Below are 698 nucleotides of genomic sequence, written 5' to 3'. Positions count from 1 at the left end.
CAGCACACCGCCCCGAGAGGCGACACGGTCACGGAGCCAGCGCCGCCCACACGGCCGGCCCGCGCCCTTTGACCCGGCGCGGGGCTGTGACGCCGTTTCACAGACGCCATGGTACTCATACACTCACAGCAGGCGCCTTGGTCAGTGGACTTGGACGGTGTATGGCATTTCCGGCCAGAAGGGGTCACATGACCTCCAGTCGCCGTTGCGTCATCCTGGTAAATCTGGCCTGCCGATTCCGATCTTTTGATGAGTCCCGAGTATCGACGTTCATTAGTATCACATTCAGTATACCTCTCCGGACTTCTGACTCGGCTGGACAGCAAGGTTCGGAGCTGGGGCAAGACGAGAGGCAAGAGGTAGTTTCCGCGGGTGAACGAGATAGGCGATATCATCGGGAGATATCATCGGGATCAAGGAATTCAGAGATTAGGCGGGAGGTGAAAACACGCGTCTTGGGTATCCTGTAGTTGCAGTGTACTGTCCCTGGAGCATCGCAACAATCGATTAATCCCACCCAGCCCCTTTCAGTGGATCAGAGCCGACGGCGTGTGGTGTGAAGCGCGTGAACCCGGTCCGCCGCTCAGGAGGTGTGGGATGGTGACCTTCAGTCATGTCCGACCCGGTAGCGGCTGACCTGTGCGGCGGCGGCAATGGACTGTAGTTCGGTGTGAGCGGCCCAAAGTTCGCCGCCTCGT

This window comes from Amphibalanus amphitrite, unplaced genomic scaffold (genome assembly GCF_019059575.1).
Source record: "Amphibalanus amphitrite isolate SeventyFive unplaced genomic scaffold, NRLGWU_Aamphi_draft 000357F_arrow, whole genome shotgun sequence".
NCBI lineage: Eukaryota > Metazoa > Arthropoda > Thecostraca > Balanomorpha > Balanidae > Amphibalanus > Amphibalanus amphitrite.
The sequence above is the reverse complement of the archived record's forward strand: the minus strand, read 5'-3'. Positions refer to the sequence as shown.